At 43.7% G+C, this 23,322-nt stretch overlaps 1 protein-coding gene across 3 annotated transcripts in view; it reads left to right on the plus strand.

Annotated features, from left to right (window-relative positions):
- Positions 1–23,322, plus strand: part of FGGY (FGGY carbohydrate kinase domain containing) — a 387,944-nt gene that overhangs the window by 26,334 nt on the left and 338,288 nt on the right. The gene's annotated exons all lie outside the window — the stretch shown is intronic.

The following is a 23,322-nucleotide window of genomic DNA, read 5'->3' on the forward strand; positions in this document are numbered from 1 at the left end:
GTTGTGTAAGCTTTAATTTGCCAAAAAGATTCTATATTTATTAAGAGTTTGAAAACAGAGCGTTTTAGGAGTCAGGGGGTTCGACTCTCCTGGCCCCACCTTGTGTGACTTTGAGCAAAGCATTTCTCATCCCACGCCTCATTTTTTCCATCTATGAAGTGAGAGAGCTGGTCTGGACCAGTTTGAAAACCTGATATCAATATATCCTGAAATACCAATCAGAATACAGAACTACTCCACACTGGCCCCACCCTCTGCTTTGCATTCTGTAGGCGTTAATTGATGTAGCCTTAGCAAGCTCAGCTTAGCCTTAGCAAGCCCTGACAGACAGTATGGGAAACTGAGGCTGCCAGAGAGAACAGTATGATTTTCCTAAACAGAGGATAGAGCCAGAATTTAAACCCATGTCTGCTGGCCTCCAAACCCCAGCTCACCCCATCATATCATGCTGCACTGAAATCCCTCTTTAAAAGCCTGTGTTGCTTAGGATAGGACCAGGACCAGGGGCAGTGGTGTGTTTTTTTGTTTTTTTGTTTTTTTTTTAAAGATTTTATTTATTTATTTATCAGAGAGAGAGAGAGTGAGTGAGCACAGGCAGACAGAGTGGCAGGTAGAGTCAGAGGGAGAAGCAGGCTCCCTGCGGAGCAAGGAGCCCGATGTGGGACTTGATCCCAGGATGCTGGGATCATGACCTGAGCCGAAGGCAGCTGCTTAACCAACTGAGCCATCCAGGCGTCCCGGCAGTGGTGTTTTTAAACCAGCCTAAACATGGTGCAAGGAAATAGATGGTTGGATACATCACCCCCTTCTTGGCCTCAAGTAAGAAAGAGCTGTACTGAATTAAGGGATGAGGGTCAGGCAGGTGGCCACTGGTACATCATCAGGGCCTTACTGGGCGCCTGCTTCATGGCCCGCTTTGGACTGTATATCCCAGGAGGTCTGATGACACATCTGGTGCAAGCCTCTCTGGAGGCTCAGTACTGTGTGCTTGAGATCAAACTGCCCTAATGAAAGCACACAGAAAACAATTAGGTTCTAGAGTGCATGGTGGTCAGTGACTGTGGCCTCCTGAGACTGACCATCCATCCATCCAGCTAATCAGTTCCGTTTCAGAGCTTTCTGAGAAAGGCCTGAAACATTATCTCATCGTGTATTTAACTACCTGATGGTTGAGCCTCTAATCTGTTTTTAAAATTTCTTAAATTTATTTATTTATTTATTTTTGGTAGGCTGGTACAGGAATCCATGCTGAGAATTTCTTTGATTTTATCATGATTGCAAATTCAAAATAAAAGATATTGCTAATACCAGTTTTAGCATTTTCTCCTTAAAACCCAGATGGCTTATGACCCTTTTCTAACTTTAAGGTGTAAATGAATCACCTAGGGAATCTTGTTAAATTGTAGATTTCTGATTTAGTAGTCCTGGGGTAGGGACTGAGAATTGGCATTTCTGACAAGGTCCGAGGTGATGCTGATGTGGCTGGCCCACAGACTTATAGAAGCACTTCTAGTTCTAGAAGCTCTGCCCTTTATATCTTTTTTTTTTTAAAATTTTTAATTATTTTTTAAATTTCTTTTTAGTGTTCCAGAATTCATTGTTTATGTACCACACCCAGTGTTCCATGCAGTATGTGCCCTCCATAATACCCACCACCAGGCTTACCCAACCTCCCACCCTCTGCCCCTCCAAAACCCTTAGATTGTTTTTCAGAGTCCAGAGTCTCTCATGGTTTGTTTCCCCCTCCAATTTCCCCCAACTCTCTTCACCTCTCCATCTCCCCATGTCCTCCGTGTTATTTCTTATGCTCCACAAATAAGTGAAACCATACGATAATTGACTCTCTCTGCTTGACTTATTTCACTCAGCATAATCTCTTCCAGTCCCGTCCATGTTGATACAAAAGTTGGGTATTTGTCCTTTCTGATGGAGGCATAACACTCCATAGTGTATATGGACCACATCTTCCTTATCCATTCATCCGTTGAAGGGCATCTTGGTTCTTTCCATAGTTTGGCAACTGTGGCCATTGCTGCTATGAACATTGGGGTACAGATGGCCCTTCTTTTCACTACATCTGTATGTCTGGGGTAAATACCCAGTAGTGCAATTGCAGGGTCCTAGGGAAGCTCTATTTTAATTTCTTAAGGAATCTCCACACTGTTTTCCAAAGTGGCTGCATCAACTTGCATTCCCACCAACAGTGTAAGAGGGTTCCCCTTTCTTCACATCCTCTCCAACACATGTTGTTTACCGTCTTGCTAATTTTGGCCATTCTGACTGGTGTAAGGTGGTATCTCAATGTGGTTTTAATTTGAATCTCCCTGATGGCTAGTGATGATGAACATTGTTTCATGTGTCAACTCTATGGTCAAATAATCTTTGACAAAGCAGAAAACAATATACAGTGGAAAAAAGTCTCTTCAACAAATGGTGCTGGGAAAATTGGACAGCTATGTGTAGAAGAATGAAACTCCACCATTCTCACACCATACACAAATATAAACTCAAAATGGATAAAAACCTCAACATGAGGCAGGAATCCATTAGAATCATAGAGGAGAACATAGGCAGTAACCTCTTCGACATTAGCCACAGCAACTTCTTTCAAGATATGTCTCCAAAGGCAAAGGAAAGAAAAGCGAAAATGAATTTTTGGGACTTCATCAAGATCAAAAGCTTCTGCACAGCAAAGGAAACAGTCAACAAAACAAAGAGACAACCCACGGAATGCGGAGAAGATATTTACAAATGACACTACAGATAAAGGGCTGATATCCAGGATCTATAAAGAACTTCTCAAACTCAGCATATACAAAACAGATAATCATGTCAAAAAATGGGCAGAAGTCATGAACAGACACTTCTCTAATGAAGACATAAAAATGGCTAACAGCACATGAAAAAATGTTCTGCCCTTTATATCTTGAAGAGCATACATTGGTGGAGAATCAGGATACAGTACCTTCTTTTGAATGGGGCAATGGGAGACTGGGAGCCAGAAAGATAGCTTTCAAAGAGTTGTTTAACAGCACATCAAAGTCAGAAGTGTGACTCTGCTAAGCTCATGGGGCTGTCATTTGTTTACTTCCTTATTAACTCTTTAATTCACCAAATATTAACAGAGGCTCTGCTAGGACCCAGCAGTGTCACAGGTACTGGGGTCACAAGCACAAAGAGGACTCAGGCTTACCCTTAAGGGGCCCAGAGTCCTCTGGGGCAGTGGTGGGGAAGCAAAGGTGGGGGTGGGTGGGTGTTGGGTGGAGGAAAGAGACATGGAACCAGAACTGTTAGAAGATGTTCTAAGCACCTTGATAAAGGAATATGCAAAGTGCTTCCAGAGAGCATAATTTGCTTCCAGAGAACATAATTTGCTTCCGAGAGGTGTTCTTGAAGATGAGTCTCAAGTTAGGAGTGGAGGTTATGCCTATTAGAGAAGACAGGGAGGAAATGCTGGAGAAGGACTATGGCTTATTTTTGGTAAGCCAAAAATAAGGTCCTGGGCTGAGAGCCCTGAATGCTTCTCTGAAGGTAGTAGGAACTGAGGCCAGGTAAGTAGTCTGCCTTATTTGGTGATAGAAGGTTTTTAAGTAAGGGGAAGGAATGTCTTCAGTACCTTTGAGAGGGATGAAGAGACTGGATTACGGGTGAGGAAGTGTGTGTGTGTGTGTGTGTGTGTGTGTGTGAATTAAGAACTGGTTTTCATAGTTTCCTGATTATAGCACTTTGTTGGCTTGGCTTTGCTCATAGGATAAATTCCTAAATTTGTAACACAGCGCAGAAGATGGTATGTGATGTCATTTTCACTTTCCCGTTCTGCTTACTCTGTGCCCCTCACCTTGCTCAGTCTCTCCACCGGGACTCAGTCAGGGTGTCTCAGACATGCTCTGCTCTGCCACCTCCATCTTGACTAGGGGCTGGCAAACTCCGGCACAGGGGCCACATCTGGCCTGCTGCTTGATTTGGATGCTTTGGGAGCAAAGAATGGGTTTCACTCCCAATGGTGGAAAAAGGATTCAAAAAGAGAATAATAGTTTGTAACTTGTGAAAATTATGTGAAATTCAGAGTTGCGGGGACACAAAGTTTTCCTGAAACACAGCCACACTCATTCATTTATGTGTTGTCTGTGGTTGCTTTTGCATCACAATGACAGAGCTCAGTAGTTGCGATATAGACTGTGTGCCTACAAGGCTGCAAATACTGACTCTGGACGGTTATAGAAAAGTTTGCTGACCCCTTGGTCTTGGTGATGTGCTGCTGTGCCTTCTGACCCTGGATATTCTTCCCTTTACTCAATGCTGATCCTAAGTAATTGTTCAAGTTTCAGCTTTATTGTTATGTCTTCAGAAAAGCCTTGCCTGACCCTCCAATAAATTAGAGATCTCTTTCTATTGCATTCTTATTACTTCACTGTATCTTTCATAAATTGTAGTGATATATCCTTTTGTAACGATGATTCGCATGGTGCATGGATCTTCCAACCATTGTAATCCATGGAGGGCATGGGGAGCCTATCTGTTTTATTCATGGCTGTCTCCCAACTCTAATAAAATGCCTGGTATATAGTAGGTAGTCTTTGAATAATTTGTAGTAGTTTTGAATAATTTGAGGGACTCAGGAAGGGGGCTTTTTGTATTCCCCCAGGTGAGAAGTCATGAGGCTTGAAGTAGGTACTATGGGGTGGAGAAGAGATAGGTTCTAGAATTTTTAGGGAATACTATCAGCAGGGCATGCAGGCTGATTGGCTATGAGGAGCAAGCAAGATGGCCACTCACGTTAGTACTGCTGTCATTCGTGGACTCCTTGTCCTGGAATCTGATGACATGGAGAGTCAGGCAGAATCAGGAGTTCAGCCATCCCAGAAGACCCAGGTGATAGACTAGGACCACCGCAGCTCTTGGGCAAAGTCACGCGGGTCCTGGTTTTGCAATGTGGAATTTTAATCATGTCCTTTACATTTAAAGTTTGTGTGTTTCAGGTTGATGTATGTCTCCTTAATAAGAATTGTCAGATAAAAGGAAAAATGCCATTTGAATTTTTCATAACCCCCAGCAGTCTGGCTTTTCCATTTGGTCTCAATGATTCTGACTCTCATCTTAATGAAGGCCAAATGTAAATTAAGTTCTGTCAGGCTGGAACAGCTGGAGTCTCCTATCTTTATAAACATGAAACATTGCAGGGTAACAAGGTGCAGACTGGGGAAGGTCAAGAGAGTTAAGGGCTGATGCAGATCCTGACAGCTCAGTGTTAATGGAAGATAATTAACTGGTGTGTAGGGGCTGTGTGGAGATCTTCCAATCTGACTTTTAACTCATTTCCTCTTTTTGCCATTGTCAGCAGAGCAGAAAGCTAATCATTTCATAGTTTGAGATTTTCATTGTTCATTTCTAACTAGAACCAATGGGCTGGAATATCAGAGGATTTTGTTGATGGGTTTAGACGCTCTGTCGGCCCCTCCCATTTCTCCCCAGTTCATGCCTCTCTGCTCTGTTCCCCTGATAGTGTACAGGGGAAATGAAGAAAGGATTCTCTGGTTCTAATGTGCCTTTTCCTCTTTTCCTGTATATATAGATTTTTTGAAGGGAGTCGGGATGCGTAGAGAGGTAGTTTGATAACTTCCTGTTAGCTGTGGAAGGTGTGAGTAGAGTGCTCTTTGTGAGGAACTATGGAAAAAAACAAAACAACTCCATTAGAGGTCAGGAAAGCCTGGTTCTAGTCCTTTCTGTGAAGTAAGAGGCTTGTCCCTGCTCATTTTTATTCCTTGTTTGGCCTCATTCTTTCCTTCTTCTTGACTATATAATAATACCTATTATTTTATCTTTGATTTCTTTTTGTTTCAAACTTTGTGGAAGATAAACAATGTTAATTTCCTTTCTTTGAAATATACCATTTCATTTTTAATGGCAGTTATGGTGGGGACTGCGGTCTTTCTCTATTAGTGATTCTGGCTTTAAACTGCATGTATAGGGCCATTATTGTCCACCCACATTCATCTGACCTTTGCAGCAGAGCTGATACAAGATATTGGGGAAATTTGGGGGATAAATCACAGTTCTGTAACAGAAGTGAAGTGCAGGATTTGAAGCCAGATTCACTTGCATTTAAATCACTCTCTGCCATTTACTTAGCCTGGGGCCTCAAACAAACTAAGTCAACCTCTCTGCATCTCAGCGTTTAGCTGTAAAATGAGAAGAGCAGTGTCAGCCTTGTGGAAATGTTATAATTGAGTCAGATATTTGTAAAGCCCTTTATGCAAAAGTAGATACTCAGATAGCAGTTACATCTTCACTTCTGTTGCGTTTATAAAAATTGTTGGTGGGCGCCTGGGTGGCTCAGTGGGTTGAGCCTCTGTCTTCAGCATGGGTCATGATCTCAGAGTCCTGGGATTGAGCCCCGCATCGGGTTCTCTGCTCGGCGGGGAGCCTGCTCCCCCCCCCCCACCCCGCCCTGCCTCTGCCTGCCTCTCTGCCTGCTTGTGACCGCTCTCTCTCTGTCTAATAAATAAATAAAATCTTAAAAAAAAAAAATGTGTTCTACTGATGGGCATGTCAGTAATTCCTATCACGAACTGAGAGAATTTTTTTTTTCCAATTTATTTATTTTCAGAAAAACAGTATTCATTATTTTTTCACCACACCCAGTGCTCCATGCAAGCTGTGCCCTCTATAATACCCACCACCTGGTACCCCAACCTCCCACCCCCAGCCACTTCAAACCCCTCAGATTGTTTTTCAGAGTCCATAGTCTCTCATGGTTCATCTCCCCTTCCAATTGAACTGAGAGAATTTTAAACATTAGAATATCTTATTTCACGCAGTTGGCTGTAACGCGTGGTATTTTTCCTGTTTGACTAATAACTAAGGATAGCTTCTAAAAACCATCATAAGGTTGTCAGAGGCAATCACAGAAAATATCCAGTACAATAGTACAAAATGTATTTTCAGAGTCATTCATGTATGTGAATCATCCACATCCTATATGTAATCCCTATACCACAAGGCAGCCGGCTTTGAACTTGGAAGCAGATTCACCTAATACCTTCTGCTGTTGCCCCTGAAATTCACCATTGCCTCCAGCCTCAGCATTATTTTATTTCACAAAGATTATTGTATTGAATCTTCACACCTGTCTTGTGGGATCAACGTGATCTCTTTTTGTGGTAAGAAAACTGAAACTCAGAAACATTATGACATACAGCCTCGTACTGGGTGAGCCAGCCTACACGGGGAGCCCCACCGTAGCTCCACGCCCATCCCCATCCTTTGAGGGCCTCTAATCCACTGCGGGGACCCAGAAGTGGTCTTTGCCTTCAGGAGATTATAGTCTGAGGGGAGAAGAAAGGTACAGCTCACCTGAGCAATCGGATCAGAGTGAGGGAACAGATATAGACAGTGGCTAAAGCATGTATCATGGTAATTATCTAGTACTTTACCGAGCATTTTATCTGTTAAACTCCTCTAATCCTTAATTCTACCCTATGAAGTAAGTATCAGATGGTAAAACAGGCTCAGAGATGTTAAGAGGCTTGCTCAAGGTGACTCAGCTAATAGATGACAAGCCTGGGATTGGAATCTTGGCATTTCAGATCTAGAATCTGGGCTTGTCACCATTTCTCCCTCCCGCCGTCTTCAAGTGCTTGCCTTGCAGGGTTTGGATAAATTAGTTCGGGGAAGAAATTTGTAAGTGATAACTTTAGGAGGATCTGAGGCCAGGAACAATGGGTGGTGGGTTCATTTTTTTTCCCCCTTTAACTAATGTTGTTTATTGTCTCCTATGCGATAGGCACTGTCTTGGGCATTAGAGATTCCAAAATAAGCAAGACAGATGAGGGTCCTGGATACTTCTGAGAACTAAGATTCTAGTATAGAGAGGCAGAAAATAGACAAAGAGACAAATACACACACACACACACACAGTGATTCTATTTTCTGGAAAATGCTTTGAAGGAAAAATACAGATGAACAGATTTGGCATGGCTGGTGTGTTCTTTCTTGGGAGGTTTTATTTGACCTGAATGATGATGATTTCAGGAAGAAAGGGCAGCACATTCATGAGGGGAGGAAAGTACCTGTGAGATCAGCAGAGGAGGTCAGCAGGGCTGAGGCTGTGAGCAAGGCAGAGTAGTGGGAAGTGGGTTGGAACAGTGGGTAGAGACCATCTCCTGCATGGCCTTGAGGCCATGGGCAGGAATTTGGATTTTATTCTAATAGAAGGGAAAGGGTCAGTGGATTTTAATGATAAGTGTGACGTGATCTCTGGTTTATGACTTAGAAATCACTCTGGATAGTACTGGTTAGGTAATAAACATTTGGATGATGACAACAAAGTTTACATTATAATGTTAAAAGGAAAAATTAAAAAAGTGAACATGCAGTTTTATGGATACTTTTGTTTTAAGAAATTACCAGTATAGAGGGATGTCTGGGTGGCTCAGTCTATAAAGTGTCTGCCTTCAGCTCAGATCATGATCCAGGGGTCCTGGGAGGGAACCTGGAGTTGGACTCCCTGCTTAGCGGAAAGTCTGGTTCTTCCTCTGCTTCTGCCCCTCCCTCCTACTCGTGCATGCATGCTCCCTCTCGCAAATAAATAAAATCTTTAAAAAGTTATCAGTATAGAAAAAAACCGGCTATGTGTACAAAAAACGTTACTAATGGGGTGCAGTATCTATGGTTGGAAGAGTTTCCTTCTCTTATAACATAGTGCTTCTGCTTTTATAACTTCTTGGTAATTTTTCATGAAAAAAAAAAATGATCTTGTAGTCCTAGCTAACTTTTTGGGTTTATACTAGTTCATTATTTAGCATAGGATTTTTTTTTTTTTCCTACTTGGGCTTGTTTTCCTTAAAAGCACCAACACAGTATTATTATCCCATTATACAGATGAGGGAAACAAGACCCAGAGGGCTTAAATAGCTTCTGCAAAGCTACACAGCAAATGTGGGTGGCACAAGGATTCTCACCAAATTCTGCCGGCCTCTAGCTCCTAGGCTCTCTCCACCGGCCCTACTGGCTGCACTCAAATAGTGCTCATTTCTTGCGACACATGAAGGCTGCCGCCTGGCAGTCCACAGGCTGAATCTGGACCCCAGATGGGTTTTGTTTGACCTATCCTGTGCTTGGAAAAACACACACACACACACACACACACACACGCCCCAACAACTTTTTTTTTTTTTTTTTTTTAGTTTTCAACAATTAAAAACTAAGAAACTTCACGTTAAAATCCAGATTTTCTGCTTCTTTAGAAGAAATAACAAAAGGATTTGGCAGTTGGGGGCCCACATTCCCATGTGGAAGGAATTGGCTGGTGCTGAGCAGGGGCTGCCCCTTTTAGGAGGGGCACGTGTCCCCCCACCCAGCTTACTCTGCTCATTTCCTTTCCCAGCACTACCCTTTAGGCGTTTGGATTGGAGACCCAGGCTTTGGGAATTTGTTCAAGGAATCCATCATTACTTTTCCTATAACAAAATGCTTAGAGAAGTGGAAAGCTTTTCCAGACGGGGAACTTCTCGGTCAGTGGCTTTAGCGATGCCGTACTCACATTCTCCTACACCTCTGAGTCTTCGCTTAGGTTTTTCCTTTGTGGCAAACTTACGATTTCATCCTTCACTTGGGAAAACTTGTATTAATTCTTCAAGACTCCAGGAAGCCTTCCTTGACTTTCTCCATCGGGGGTTGATTAGGCTCTTGCCCTCTGTCCATCATGGCATTCCCCCCCTTACCTCTACCTTGGAATTTATTGCACTACGTGTGCCTCATTTATCTCTGTGTCCCTCATGTCTAGGGCACTGCTTCGCATCTAACACTAACCACTCAGTGGATATTTTAACCGATGGATGGATGAACAGATGGCTGAATTTTCCAAATCACTATTTATGCCATTTTTGATTGTTGTATACAACTGACCAGTAGTTCCGTTCTAAAGTACATATCTCCTGCACACCATGTGTAAGTTCCTTTTCTCTTCCCCATTGTGGAAAGAAGTTTGGAGTATTCCCACTCCTTTCTACCCCAGAGCCACCCCTTGGCTGCAGTCCTGTTACCTTGAGTCCTGGCTTGTTTTGTGTGGGCAGTGAAGGCCCCAGATGGAGGCAGTAACTCCTGGCCTCTCTTCTGTAGCTCTGTGTCTTGAGGAGCTCAACCCTTGAAGCTGCTCCCTCTACCCTGCGAGAGACTCTGAGGTGAACATATGGAATCCAACAGCCTCTCTTTGGAATGTTAATACCAGGGGCCCTGTTACCTTCGGACCAGATTCCTCCCAGCCTTTGAGCAGTGTGGACCGTGTTGTCAGCTTTTGCCAGGGCATCTTTTGTGAATTTTCTCTCTTGCAGGGGGGAAGGGGAAGGGTCTGCCCAAGAACTGGGCTCGTACCTAAATATACGGAGTGTTGAGGCTGGTGCCTTCATTTACCTGGACAGCGAATCCTTTCCTTATCATCCTTGCATTTGCATATTTGATTTGTGCCAAGTATGTATGTATTCTTTTAGTTTTATAGTCCCAACAAAGTAATTTTAAAAAGGAGACCCCTCCCCCGTCATTAAAGGACTTGGTCAGATAACTAGTAACATCTAATATATGGTAGCTATTATTGTACTATATTTTGTATTTTACTTTACGGCTTATGGCAGACTTTGATGTATATTTTCTTTATTTGATCTATGACGTGGTCTTGTGGGATAAATATTACTATTTGCCACATTTTACAGGTGAATACACAAGGCTCAAAGAAATGAAGTGACTGTCTACAGGGATTAGAATTGGGTCTTCAGTGAAGGTTCTCATGAACCTTGTCATGAATCTAAATTAGGTCTTGTTCTTTTTTTTTTTTTTTTCCCATGTTAAACCAAGTTCCTTCTCCTTTGGGTCGATGGGTTTTTAGCTCAGTAAGAGCAGGGACTAAATCTCTCTGTCCATACTTGGCAGTTGTCTCTCCAGAGCCAAACACAGTGATTGGCATTAAAATTATCCTCAGTAAATACCTGTTAAATGAATTCACATTGCCTAGTCAGAGCCACATGTATGGCTGTACCAGGAAGTCCCATGTGCCCAGCACTTCTGCTGCCTGCCTTCCTGACCACTGTGCAGGGATGTCAGCTACATCCAGACTAGTATAACCGGAGAGGCAAGAGCAAAAAAAGTTCAGCTGCTTTTATGCCTTATAGATGATGCCATAGGAAAATGAACAACATTCTTTTCATATAGTAGCTAAAATGCACCTATGGGAGGGAATATTAGCTTTAGAAAAGACAAGAAGAAAGACAGTGCATTTAATGTGTATCCTGATAGAGGAACGCAGATCAGTCAGCCCTGTGGAGGTGAACGGTCACTTTGGAAATCTGGAGATTCAAGGTAGATAGATGTTGATCAAGGCAAGAGAGGAGGCAGGCCAGAAGTCAGGAAAAGATGCTAGATGGATGGGAGTCGTCTGGAAAGATAAGTCAGTCTCATTTCTCTGAATATATGGCTTGGTTTTATTCTTTTTTTTTTTTTTTTGGTTCAAAATGAGAAAGCTGTTCTGCTCTTCTAGGGACATACTCTCAACAGTGAAACAGACTTTCCGCTACTAACTTCTGTTTGGTGATGGGAGACAAAGTGGAAGCCAAGAGTGACCTTTATCTCAAGTTGTTTCCAAGTCTAAGACCAGTACAAGAGGCTATAAAAGTGATTTCCCCCCAGCATTTTATGATCTAATCTTTAAACATATAGTAAGGTTGAGAGAATGTTATTGTACATACTCAGAACTATCACCTGGATTCTGCCAGTAACATTTTACTTGCTTTATCATGTGTATGTCCATCTGTCTGCCCTTCAATCCATCCATTCGTCAGTCCTCAAGTTTTTGCAGTAAACAGACATTGTTACACTTTTAAAAGCAGTTTGAAATGTTAAAGCCCTTTTACCTTATTGAGAAGCTTAGTAAAATCTATTTAAGATAGTGACCCTGTTTGATTGCTGTCTGCAAACATCACTAACACTTGTACTAGAACTTATAAGATATCTACTATGTGCTTTTAAGTTTGCTGTCTGACCTCATGCTTACAAAATTCCTGTGAGGTACATGTTCTCACTTACTTTGCAGGTAGAAAAGGTGAGGATAGAGGAAGTGAAATAGATTACCATTTACTGACTGTTGCATTGGGCAGGGCTGGAATCTAAACCTAGGTTTTCTAACTCCGGGAAATAGATTTAAAAAAGAAGTTGCAGAGGTTAGTTGGTCCAACTCCAGCCTTTATCAGGCACGGTCCCCGGTCTTCTCTACAGATGAAATACCTGGGTAGAGAGAGCTAGTTCCCGTAGTTCAGGTTGAAAATCCCAGATAACAAATTTACCTGACTGAAATTTTGAAGTTAGATATGAATTCTAGAATAAAAAGTTATCTGAGTCATCCCAAGTTAGACTCCCAGTTAAAGGACCATGCCTGAGACCCTCCATGACACAAATTCCAACCCATTCCTCCTTATCCATTTGTCCATTCTCCAGCATGTTAGTTACCTCTTGAAGAGCTGGCTTCTTCCTCCCCTTGGCATTCACCTCAAAGTGTTTATAGTTCAAAAAAAAATTAGTAAATTATTTAACTAGTTCCTTACCTCTTCTGAACCCAGGGGTCCTGGAGGTACCTTTGCAGCTAAGACCTCACTCAAGGGTTATCTTTGTGCACCGAGCTGTGGCCACTCTCCTGGCCGAATGATAAAGTCATTCAGGGATTGCCTTCAAGCCCCATGTCTCCCGAATCCTTCCTGTATGGAGAGGCTACAGACTTGGTAAAACTTGGGAGGGACCTCAGTAATAAAAAGTCTGATCTCAACTCTCCAGCCTCATCAATACCCATCCCACACCCTCTTCAAAAGCTGCCTTAGTTTGCCTTCCAAGCTTCGTAATCTCAACAGTCAGTGTCTTTTGGCTCAAAAAATGCAAGACTAGGGAGTGTTCAGAGGGAATGAGCGAGCTGCCTGAGTCAGTGGCTCTGCCCTTCCTGGCCTCTGCCTCTCATTCGGGCTTTGCCAGAGGGTCTGAACTGTGGCGCAGGCATTTTCTCGCAGTTGCAAGACGGGTAAAGCCTATTGGAGCTTGCCCAAGTAAAGCCAAGTAAAGCAAAGCGAGCAATTAGGAAAGACGATCTTTTTACCATTTAATTATTTATATATTTTTAGTAATAAGGATTTTAGCTTCCCCAATATAATTACTATTTTCGCTTCATCAATTAGTGAAAATGATGAGTCATGGACTCGCACCCATCTGTGGTCTGGTATTTGCAAGCAGGGGGTCTCTGTGAGCCCTGAGATTCTCCCGCAAGCCTTGAACTCTGTGGATCTAAGATGCATGAGAAGAGTATTGGTACCCGACTGAACCCTAGTGCAGTTGTCTTGGTGTGAAGCCATGTGATCTGGCTTTGGCTGGGGGTCAGAGACCAGCCCATGGACCTGAGAAAGATGGTGAGTCACTGTGCAAGTGTTTTTGGAGAACCTCCCTTGTCCTGGGGAGCGGCAACTGGGCAGTAGTGCAGTGGCCTTGGAATTCAAGTGGCTGGGGTTTCACTCAGGCTTTTCATTTACTCACTTCATGATCTTGGGCAATTCTCTTCACTCCGGGCCTTAGGTTTCTGTCTATAAAATGGTGTTAATGGCAATATTGTTTCTCTGTGTCTTGGCTGGTGGTGGGGGGGGCGGTGTTTGGTAAGTTGTAGAATGCTGATATAATGACATATTTTCAAATGATGAATATGATGGAAGTAGTTGATTTGGGGAAAGAAAATTAGGGCTATTTTTCGTATTCTTATCTCTAGATGCAGCTGAGAAAGCTGAGAGAGAAGGGAAAATTTCACATTATTGTGAGGGCAGGCAATTAACAAAGAAAGTGTGCTTAATCTTTAGGGACAACTTGGGGTGCGGGTATTACTGTCCTGTTTGAACAGGTGGCAACAGGCTGAGAGCATTCACCTCCTGCAGCTCATGAGTGGTCAGGCTGGGATCCAGCTCGAAGTTCCTCAAGCACGGGCTCATAACAGCTCACAGACCAAGGATCCGGGAGAGCAGGAGAGCTTGGGAGAGGGTCAGTCCATCCTCAGATGCCCCAGAGCAGTCTCACTTCCCCTATTACTGGTAACTTATGGGGTGTTGTCTTCAGCAACAAACATGCCCAGGATGACAGCTATGAGAATGAGGACACCTTTCACAAGTGCTCTACGAACAGTGCGTGCTCCTCAGTTCCCACCAGAATCGGTCAGGGACATTCATTCATTCGGCAAATGTTTATTGAAAATGTACTGTATTCCAGGAACTCGGCAAAGTGCTGGGACTATAGCAGTGAACGTAAGAGGCCCTGTCCCCCAGCTCCTTCTGTTCTAGAAAAGGGACAGAAATGAAGAAAGGAAGTCACAGTGCACTGCAAGTTGGATGGAATTCAGGTCACTGTGGAAGTATACCCCAGTGAGGGGAGAAGAGTCAGGAGGAAGTGGTCTGTAGGCAGGGGCTGATGGTGGAGGGGAACTAAGTAAGCCCTCAGGTGGGGTGGGTTGCAAAAGGCAGGCTGGGTACGTGGATTCGGCACTGGTCAAGTTCTGCCGATCTGCGGAGATGAGACCTCTGCGGGGCTGCAAGTCCCGTGCGTGGGAAGGCAGTGAAGCGAGTCATTCAGAAAGCACCTTTTGAGTCCCATCTGTGTGTTTAATGCTATTGCTGATGGGAGTTTCCTGTTTACACATGGATAGAGCCACCGTACCTCAGTCACAGGCAGAGAGAGGCTAGGAACTATCTGTCTCCTCTTTTCTGATACTCCCATCTCAAGAGCCTGAAGCTGAAACCCAGGGCTCACGTGGCTGCCGTGTCCTCCCTGAACAGAGGAGAAGTGTCCTCATTTCAGTCCCATCAGGACCAGACTAGACAGTACCCCAGAGAATGAGCGGTGATTGAACCCCTCTTGTCCAGGAGGGTGAAACTAAACTCCAGGCAGGGGCTCTTGCCGCCTCTCCCTTGGTGGGCATGTGACTCAGAGGCGGTGACATCAGCCATGACTTCATTCACCCAGAGGAGAGAGACTGACAGCAGACTCTGGCTCCTGCCCTTCATTCTCCATGGTGTGTCTCGTCGGGGACACTGCCATGGTCCTGCTGTTGTTTTCCATACATCTTCATTTTTCCGTTTTTTTTCTGTCTTATTTTATTCATTTCTCTTGTTTAACCTGTTTGTTTAGTTTATTTTGCCCCATCTCCCCTTTCTTTTTGTCCATCTTTTGCTTTGTCTTTTTCTTCCTCCCTTCCTTTTCTTGCGCTTTCTCCTCCTTCTATGTCAGAAATGCATATGCCGTCTGTCCTGCCTCCTATGTCTTCCGTCCCCCAGACTGCCCACATGACGTTCTGTCCGAACTTCCTAAAACCGCCTTCACAAACCACTCCCCACCAGGACTGATGGTGTCTCCCTTTCCCTTCCGACCTCAGTGTCTAATACAAATTCAGATTTCTGCTTACTGTACTTCAGTATCCTTCTCTCAGGCTGAACTTCTCAGGATTCCTTTTCCATGGCCGGGGATACGACTGATGCTTCTTCCTGAGCTTTTCTCAGGCAGTTTCTCAGCACCAGCTAGACCACCCTCCACCCCATCTCTCCTGGTCTGTGCCTTCCCTCCACGCTGAGGTCAGACACTACCTCCCACATATCACCTTTCCTTGGCTGCTTGCCCACAGCCATCTCTTTCTTTCATGACCATGCAGTATCCTTAGTTTATAACAGGTATGATTAAACTTGGATTATTATTATTATTTTTAAAGATTTTATTGATTTATTTGAGAGAGAGCATGAACAGGGGGAGGGCCAGGGAAAGAGGGAGAGGCAGACTCCCTGCTGAGCAGGAAACCTGACTCGGCAGGATCCCAGAAGATCCCAGGACCTAGAGATCATGACCCAAGTCGAAGGCACATGCTTAACTGACTGAGCCACGCAGGCACCCCTAAACTTGGATCATTCTGTACTCTTTTATACATGGCTGCCAAGTGTTTCATACGCAGACTCTGTTCCACTTACCCAATAAACAACATGAGACTTGGGGCCAGTATACACCTGCCTTTTCATGCATGGTCTTAGCACAAACTTGACCATAAACTGGGGCTTGTAGACAGATTGTAGCATGGTCAATAAATATTTCATTTGAGAAATAAGTATTTCATGCTAATTATAGTGGTACAGATGAGAAAATTATGGTCCTTCCCTTAAAGGAGGAAATAGTCTAGTTGGAGACAGATAGGCCCCCATATAATCTGAGAAGAGTAAGGATTACGGAGGAAACTAACCATTATTGGGGATGTACCAAGATGGGCACATTAATGTCTATAAACTCATTGAGTTGGATCCTACTAACAGAATGGTGAACTGGGCATTGCCGTGTACATACATGAGACCCGCAGAGAGTAGGTGACTCACTGGCCAGAAGGGACACAACTAAAAAGGAGAAGAACCAAGGTTTGAAGCTGAATGGGTCAGTCTCTAAGGCTCCTGCTCCTTCCTGAAGATGGAACCAAGTCACGCCTCTGACATTCTAATAATAAGAACAGGCATTTGAGAAGTGCTTACTCTGTGCCCCGTGCTCTAAACGTTTCACATACATTTGCTCATTTGTTCTCTCAACAACTCAATGGTGTAAGTAGCAGTATTGTTCTCTAGTTATTATAGGACAAGGAGATTGAAGTGAAGAGTGGTGAAGTAGCTTTCCCAAAGTCCCACGGCTATGAAGTGTTAAGAGCCAGGATACGCACCCTTGCCTTCTGGCTCTGGAGAAGAGGCAGCAGAATGTTCAAGGCGCCTCTGTGGAGAGCAGCATATTGCATTTTCAGAACTGCCACTGCCTCAATCCATTTGGAGAATCAGGGACTGGGGTGGTGGGGAGCTGACAAGTGAAGGTGTTGAGAGATGAGGCACGAGAGGAAGCTGGAGCTGGGTCACAGAATTCATAGTTTTCAGTACCCTCTACAAAGACCTTCACAAAAGACACTAGAAGTATTCTATGAAAGGGGTGTTTCCTGTGATGCTGAGCTAGTCCGCATCCATTATAAGAGGTTATGAAGTTACGATCTTTTTCTACTAGTTGAGTTGTGAAGGGATTTCTCCGTTGTGGACCTTGTCTGTGCCTTGCAGGAAATGACAGTGGAACTTTGAACAGTGGGATATGCTTGCCCAAATAAGGCCCAGAGAAACACCAAATGGAATAGTAGAGTGTACCTGTCCTTTACTGGAAGGGGATAAGTAAATTTCACATTGAAGGAAATTTGGGGAAGAAAGAGGAGGGTGCATCCATGTCAGGGCCAGTCTGGACCTGACGCCAGGTTGTCCTCAGGTGTCCCGGAACACTGCCCATTTGATGGAATGCTGTTCCCGCCTCAGCCCCCTCTGCGGTGGTACTTGGCAGCCATTCAGCACGGGGTTGCACTGACCCAGGAATCCAAGCCAGGAAGTGAATGAATCCATTTTCCAATTAAAATGAAACTTCTCCAAAGACCTACTCACCCCCAAGAAGAGAAATTTATCTTCCTGGCAGTCTGGCTTGGCTAGAATGTCTCTGCTCCTAAGACAGACGGTGAAAAGCCATTAACTTGAATGAGGAAAGAGAGTCTGGGACCGTTCTTATTCACAGTCTCATTCATTTATTCATTCATTCCTTATTCCCATTTCCACAAACTCCTTTTTAGCTTGTACATCTCTGCTCACTAATTTATTCATCCATTCAGCTAACATTATTTGTCATCTATAAAGCAGATACAATCCTAGGTCCTAGGAATAGAGAAACTGGAAAAAAAAAAACAACAGTCTCCCCCCCACTGCCCCCCCCTTAGGGCTTTCAGTCTAATGAAGAAGACAGACCCATGAATGGGTATGATGGGAGGTGCCATATGGGGATATTCACAGAGTATTATGGGGGTGTAGCATGGGAGCACCTTACTCAGCTTAGGGGAATCAGGGAAGAATGTGTAGAGTGGGTAATACCTGAGTTGAGTACAGAATGATGAGTACATGTTGGCCAGGTTGAAGAGGGAAGAGTAGGATACACTAGGAATAAAGATGTTATGGTAAGAAAAAGCAGGGTGTATGTGGGTGATTCTAGTATAGTATCTCAGAGTGATCGGAGACGAAGCTGGTAAGACATGGATTGTATATGCCATGTTAGTGAATTTTATTTTTAACTACAAAGGTAGAAAACTTAGAAGGGTACAAAGTATACTAGATTGAAAACTGTCTGTAGGTGGGAGCTGTGTGTTGTTTGCTCATTTCCCTAGCACTGAGCACAGTACCTGACATGTAGACAATACCATGTAAATACTTAATGAAGGAATGAGTGAATGATTTTTATAGTCAAATGTACATGTTACATAGGCGATTGTGTTCTAATTGGCTTTGTAGGTGGTGGGAATCAAAGGGGGTGAGATGTAAAGTTAGCTGCTGTTATCAGTTGGGGTGGTAACAAACCACCTCAAAACTTAATGGAGTGAAAAACCAACTATTTATTTACTTGGTAATTATGCAGCTTGCTGATTTGGGATGAGCTAAGATAGATGATCTTTCTGATCTCCACTCAGTCAAGAGTAGAGTAGGTTTCCTGGGTGAGGTTTTGGTGTTGGCTTTGCTTAGCAATCTTGCATGTCTGGAGCCTTGACTGGGTGTTTCATTTCTGTTCCACGGGTTCTCTCGTCGTCTAGTAGGCCAGCCTGAGCTGCCTCACTAGGCAGCACTCCACCCCAAGAAGATAAGGGCCTCTGTTCAGAAGTAGCAAAGTGGCACCTCTGCTCCCTTCCACTGGTCAAAGTAAATTGTAAGGCAGACCAAGTAAAGTGGTAGAGAAACAGATTGACCTTTTGATGGAGAGCTACAGGGTTATATACTGCAGAAGGCATTAATACAGGGAAAGGAAGAGTTGTGGCCACTTGTAGAATATGCTATAGGTATGGTAGCTGTAATCTAGGCAGTGGAATGGGATGGCCTGAAAATAGGATCATTATCTAAGATACAGTGGGATGGCTAATTTTATGTGTCAACTTGACTGGGCCTCAGAGTGCCCAGACATTTATTCAAACATCATTTTGAGTGTATCTGAGAGAGTGTTTCTGGATATGATTAACATTTGACCTGGTAGACCAAGTAAAACAGATTGCCCTCCCCAAGGTGGCCTCATCCAGTCAGTTGAAGACCTGAGTAGAACAAAAAGGCTGAGCAAGGGGGAACTTCTCATATCTAACTTCCTTGAGCTGGACATTGGTCTTTTCCTGTCTTTGGATTTGGACTGGTTTTCTTTGGGTCTTGAGCTGTTGGCCTTCAGACTAGAAATTACACCATCAGTTCTCTTGGGTTTCAGGCCTTTGGACTTAGATTTGAACTTCTGGGTCTTCAGCTTGTCTGTTGCAGATTTTGGGACTTCTCAGCCTCCCTAATTGTGTGAGCCAGTCCTTATAATAATTTTCTTCATATATATATGTATAAAATTTCATATATGTGAAGGATACACACACACACACATACACACTTATGTGTGTATGTGTGTGTGTTTATTTATTTATTCTCCTTTTGGTTCTGTTTCTTTGGAGAGCCCTAATATTAATAGAGGATGAAGTGGTAGGGACATCTTCATCAATTAATTTGGAGCTTAAATTAGATGGATGATTGGATGTACAAAATGAAAGAGAAGGAGAAGTAGAAGTAGATGACCCTTTGGGTAACTGCATCAACTGACATAGAAATCAAGACAGAGGAAAACATTTTGGGAAGGACCACAGAGTTTGCCTTGCACATGTTGAGTTAGGGATGCGGTGGAACATCCGGGAGGCACATTGCAGAGGAGAGTGTGGAGTTTGAGATTTGGCAGGTCATCTGACTTGTAGTTGGTTGGAACGGTGTAGTAATGGAGAGTTCCCAGGCAGCACGTGAATGGTGAGGGAGGAACTTTGGGGTATATCCATAAAGGGCAGCTAAGGAAAAAGTTGCTTAAGAAGTAGAAAAGCAATGCGAAGGGCTTCAAGGGATCCAGGAGAATGAATTATTAGGGAAAACCTCTCACTGGTCCAGATCTTCTGCTTTCTTTCATGTCTGTTTCAAGACCTTCTTACCCCTTCCAAGGTCTTCTCTTCATATTAGGACCCTGTCCATCCCTCCCTCCCACCGACAGTACCACACACAAAGGATTGTGTTGTCTAGATCACCATCACATCCCCCCTTTCCTCCTGGTCCTTCTGTATCTTACTATGCTTTTGGGAGGTGGGCACCTGAACTAGTCCTGGGCTCGTCATTAGCGAGTTACATTTTAGTCTGCCTTGTATTGATCTGTGTGTAGCGTAAGGACAGTGTGCTCCCTTTCTGGGTTTTAGTTTCTTAACCTACAAGGTAAGGTTGATCATTTCTTGCCTTCCCTGCCCTACAGAATTATACAGGGCAGATGAGATCATGCATGTCAAAGTGCTTTGAAACACATGGAGCTCTATAGCAGTAACGAGGGTAAAACTTGTTGACTGATCAGGCACTCTACATTATTTCATTTATTTCTCACAACATCCTTTGAGATAGATGCTAGTAGTATGGCACTTGAGGAAACTGGGGCTTAGAGAATTAATTTGCCTAAAGCTACACAGCTGTGAAGTGGTGAGGCCAGTAATCAAACTCAGGTCTGCCTGACTCCAGTGTTCTTAGAGCCCACATTCCACAGCCTTGTTTTCCTAATGCATGTGGTGGTATCATATTCCTGGCAAAGTCAGTTTTGCTAAATATGATCAGTTTTTGTGAAAATGGTTAACTTTTTTTTATGGTTGGGAAATCGAGTCTAGTGTGGGTTATAAGTTTGCCTTTCTGTACAACTGTAGGGCTCTAGGGAGAGGGTGGGGAAGGATGGGTACAAATCGAGTTCCTAAAGATTAATTTAAATTATGCAATGGAATTATTTCATTTCCCAAATAAGTTCTATGATAGTACAGATAAATAAATTCTTCTCTAATGGGGGCAATCCTGTCAATTCCAATTTTTGTTTCTTGGGTTTCATTCTCAGTAGTGGCATAGATGCTTGTTCAACTTGACCTCTAGGCTTCTGCTCACATCTCTTCCCCATGGAACCTTTTTTGGCTAATCCAACCCCGAAGCCCTTTCCCTCCTCTGAACCTTGTCTGTGATTACTCATTAGAGGCAAATATATGACCTACACAAAATATTACGATAAAGTTATGAGGCTGACTCACCAAACCTTGGTATCAGGCTCATTACATTATTGCCATACATCATCTTATTAATTACCTTTTCCTTTTGTGCACATCTTTCTCCAGCCCTGCTGTCATTTTCTTTTGAAAAGGCCTGACTTTAAATTTCTTTATAACTCCCGAAACTTTTTGCCTTTTTATTTTTTTATTTTCGAGCTGGTTTTTGCCCTCTGGGAGTCTGTCATTTTCAGGTGGATTTAGGCACATGTATATATAATTGGGATACAGCGAGGGCCTGGAGGGATGCACTGAACCGATGACATTTGAGTTGGAGTTGAATCAAAGGTAGAAGTTTGGGGACGCCTGGGTGGCGCAGTTGGTTGGACGACTGCCTCCGGCTCAGGGCGTGATCCTGGAGTCCCGGGATCGAGTCCCACATCAGGCTCCCAGCTCCATGGGGAGTCTGCTTCGCTCTCTGACCTTCTCCTCGCTCATTCTCTCTCACTGTCTCTCTCTCTCAAATAAATAAAATAAAATCTTTAAAAAAAAAAAAAAAAAAAAGGTAGAAGTTTGGTTATGGGAGAAGGTGAGGAAGGCAATCCAAGTAGAGGCACGAGCCTCCACACAAGGTGTGGAAATGTGGAAGGAGCTTAATGCATTTGGGCACATGGAGGAAATGGGGTGAGTGCCGGCTGAAGCGTGCTAGGAGATGAGCCCGGAAGGATTCATCATTATAATGGCCGTGCCGGAGCCAGGGTGTTGAGTGTCCTGAGAGCCATGCCAAGGAGTTCAGCGATTCTAGGCCATGAGGAACTGTTGGATCATTTTAAACAAAGGAGTGCAATGGTAAGTTTTCAGTTTTTAGAAAGACGCCCCTAGTAGCACAAACCTCTCTGTGTATCTGCCTGTCTGACCTGAAATATGTCTGGTGTTTGGTCTTTTCTTTGTGGATGGGAGTCTGAAACACACAGTTGTTTCATTCATTTTGGGAGGTTTCTGGCTGCAGATTATGACCCGCTCTATGTTTTCAGCATCATTTTTCTTTTCAGAATGACGTTGAGAATTACGTTTCCTACTGAAACATCTTTCTTCTCTGGCCTATCAGCCTGTGCCCTAATTTGGAGTCTTGGACGTAGAGTGAGGATAAGGTTTTGCTTTTTCATTGGAAGTTAAATGCTGGAAAACGACACTGTGAGGACTTGGGCTGTTCAGGCAGGATCACTCAGTGGGTGGGGAATCAGGGAGCTCTGTTTCCTCCTTTTTCTTCACTGCATGCAGCAGATACCCAGACAGAATCTCTTCGCAATTCATAATAAAATCCTTGGATGATCCCGTTTTAGCTGCTCCTCCCCACCTTCTCATGCTGCTCCCAGACCCTGGTGTCTTCTGACATACCCTGCAGGACTTGTTTCATGTTCCCCATTAGTTCCTTCAGCCTCGAGAAGCCGGAAGATACCTCTCTGCCTCCCCGGACACACAAGGAAAGGGCAAGGGAGAAAGTTACATCGCTCTGCCCCGAGGCGGGCAGGGCGGCTGCTGCCAGGCTCCAACTCTTGGATATATTGCTCTGTCCCCACCCTCTGCTGAGACCTGCAGCTGTGTGCACTTGGAGTTGTAGCCGCCTCCCAAGAAATGCTGTGGTTTTATGAAGTAATAGATGATTAAAAAAAAAAAAAAGTAAGAAGTTGTTCTCTTTAGCTGCTTTCAAGCCTGGGGGATTGCTTAGCTCAAAGGATTGTTATTGGAATGCAGAAGCCTTTCATGCCAAGTCATACATCCCAAATCACCACCGATTTCTTTTTTTCTTGAAAAGACTAGTTTTTGTTAGTTGCTTGGTAACCGGAAGATAGGCTTAACTCCTTCTGCATGGAGAGCGTCTAGTGTGCACTGGCTTCAGCTGTCACATGATGGGATACAGCTAAGCCTGACTAGTGTTGAGGGCCTGCTCTGGGCTTCTCCTTCCCCATTCACCCTCCGTGCATGGAAGGTATTTTTCAGTTGGTAGAAGTTAAATGAGCTGATCAGGATTGGAAGAAATCTCTGAAAGTTTTTAGTGTACAGAAATGTGTTTTATTTGTTTGTTTTCTTCTGTAAAGAATGGCAGTGGCTTCTATCATGATGTTCCCCAGAGGCCGAACCCCACATTTCAGATGGGTCTGGGAGCCTCA

Source organism: Neovison vison, chromosome 2 (assembly GCF_020171115.1).
Source record: "Neovison vison isolate M4711 chromosome 2, ASM_NN_V1, whole genome shotgun sequence".
In the NCBI taxonomy this organism is placed as follows: Eukaryota; Metazoa; Chordata; class Mammalia; order Carnivora; family Mustelidae; genus Neogale; species Neogale vison.